Below are 2889 nucleotides of genomic sequence, written 5' to 3' on the forward strand. Positions count from 1 at the left end.
TACGTGAATCAACACTGAAGGGTAGTTAATGAACATAAGAATGTTAGAAACAATGTTTATAGTGAAATTGTGAGTCAGGAGCGTTGAGACAGGACCCAGTGGCCTTGCGTAGGCCACCACTCATAGACTCTGCAGCCCACGCCCACTCAGATCTGGGATCTCTTAGCCCTGGGTCCCTCCACTCCTTGGAGGACCCTCTTGCCTGATCTAACCCAAATGTCGCCTGTGCAGTCCTCCTGTGGGTACCAGCAAGTCGACCTCAGGTAAGATGCTTCTCTGGGAAGATGCTGGTGGACGTGTAGAGCCACAGTGCGGGAGCTGCCAAGCCACGAGTGCACATGCCTGCCTGGTAGTTACCTAAAACGTGTGCATATGTTGCTTTTTTGTTTGTTTTTAAAATAAACTCAGTGCCCAACATGGGGCTTACACGCATGACCCCGAGATCAAGAGTCGCACACTTTACCAACTAAGCTATGTATCATGACACACCAACTGGTTTGGATCAAATCATGCCTACTGGCCTGTTAGAAGAAACTGCAATTTACCAGGAAGAACCTTGTAAGCTCTGGTGACCAGATTGATTGGAGTCATTTGCTACAAATAAAAATAATTACATAAATATATAAATATTTATAAATATATAAAAATTTATATATATATACACACATATATATGTCATTTTCTCAGTAGTATATAAGGTGGATATAAAAGCATATTTAGAGAATTTTCCTACTTTTGTGATCTGTTTACATAATTTAAGTTTCAAAAGGGTGCTGCCAGTGACACAGCTTCAAGACAACCCTCAGCCATCCCTCTTTTAACCAGCTTGCTGCCCCAGACTCCTGCTCCATAGGGATTCTGGTGCTGCCCCCGCCCCCACAGGGGAGGCTGGGTGCTCTTTAGAAGGCCATCTGCCTTCTTTCCACAATGTGCCACTTACCTTTGAAACAGCTGCTCCAGAATTCAAATTTCCAGCCCCGAGCTGGCATTACTCTCATCCATTTGTAACTTATGTACTATTAATGTTTGGATTATACTGGATAAATTTGCAGGTTAAAATTGATTCATGCAAATGGATGACTGAGTAAGCAATAAAAACATGACCTAGAATAATCTCATGGTTTGATATGGCAAAAACACGTTTTATAATCTGTTTAACAGCAAACTTGATACTTCCTGAATGTGTCAACCATAACACACCCTTTTTTGTTAGCAGGGAGAAAAAGGAAAACTATATTTCTCTTTTCATTCACAATCAAGGAAATTATTAAACAAGAAAAGCTGGTTGTCCTCAGTAGTGCACTTTCTTATGCTTTTCTTTTCTTCCTGTTTTCTTTTTACATCTTCTTGTGCAGGGCTGGAGCAAAGACAGCTCTCATACCTAGAATGGTGCTTTTTTTCCCCCAAAAAAGATTGTATTTTATTTATTTATTTGAGAGAGAAAAGAAAGAGAGAGAGAGAGCATGAGCAGGAGGAGGGGGAGAAGGAGACTGGGAAACAGACTCCCCACTGAGCTTGACATGGTCCCAGGACCTGAGCCCAAGGCAGACACTTCACTAACTGAGCCACCCAGGTGCCCCTGGAATAGTGGCATTTAACCTCGCTTATTATTTTAAATACACCTGCCTGATTCTGACCAGAGACCAAAATGAGCATTGTCAATAATAGGACAGGTTGACATGATGGGTCCTTCGGTATGATACACGCAGGGGAACAGCACCACTTTCATGATATTCCTGGCAAAATGCCTATGTCATCAGAAAGAAATCCATCGGGGATCCCTGGGTGGTGCAGCGGTTTGGCGCCTGTCTTTGGCCCAGGACGCGATCCTGGAGACCCAGGATCGAATCCCGCATTGGGCTCCCAGTGCATGGAGCCTGCTTCTCCCTCTGCCTGTGTCTCTGCCTCTCTTTCTCTCTCTCTCTCTCTGTGACTATCATAAATAAATAAAAATTAAAAAAAAAAAAAGAAATCCATCATATGAACCCAAACAAAGGGAGAGTCTACCAAAAAAAAAGTGGTGTGAAATCTTGAAGAACATTGAAGTCATGAAAGATAAAGACTAAAGAATACTAGAGAGACATCAAAGGTAAATATGATACATTATCCTGGATCAGATCCAGAAACAGAAGGAAAAAAATTTTTTTTCCCCATACTTATCAGAATAACAGGTGAAATTTGAATGGGGTAGGTGATTACATGGTGATACTGTATGTCAACTTCCTTCTTTTGATTGCTGAACTGTGGTTATCAGGGAAATGTCCTTGTCTTCTAGTAAATACACATTGACATTTCTAGTGGGACTGAGGCATCGTGTCTGCAACTTTTGTTTTGGGAAAATAGATGGTGGGGAGATGATAGATGGTAGATAGAAGATGGATGGATAGATATAGAAAGAATGACGGATACATCAATGATAATTAAGCAAAAATGGCAAAATGTTAGCACTTGGAAAACCTGGATTAAAAAAGTATATGGCTTCGAGGGGCCTGGCTGGCTCGGCTGGTGGAGCATATGACTCTTGATCTTAGGGTTCTGCGTTTGAGCCCTACGCTGGGTGTAAAGATTCCTCAAAAATAAAATCCCCCCCCCCAAAAAAAATAGTATATGGCTTCATAGTCTTCTTTCAACTTTTAAAATGATTTCAAAATAAAAAGTCAAAAAAAAAAAAGAGAGAAATACTAAGGAGTATTAGAAAGCAAGAGTCATTAGGTTACTTCCCATTATTACTCTTAAAATGAGAATGTTCACTGTCCCCATAAAACAAATGGCAAATATCTCTATGCTATTATATATAAGATATAGAGACTATGTATCCCTGTCTACCGTGTGCAGGTGTGTGTGTGTGTATAATTTGCCTGGGCTCCTGCAGACCCGCTGAATCGGAGC

This window comes from Canis aureus, chromosome 13 (assembly GCF_053574225.1).
Source record: "Canis aureus isolate CA01 chromosome 13, VMU_Caureus_v.1.0, whole genome shotgun sequence".
In the NCBI taxonomy this organism is placed as follows: Eukaryota; Metazoa; Chordata; class Mammalia; order Carnivora; family Canidae; genus Canis; species Canis aureus.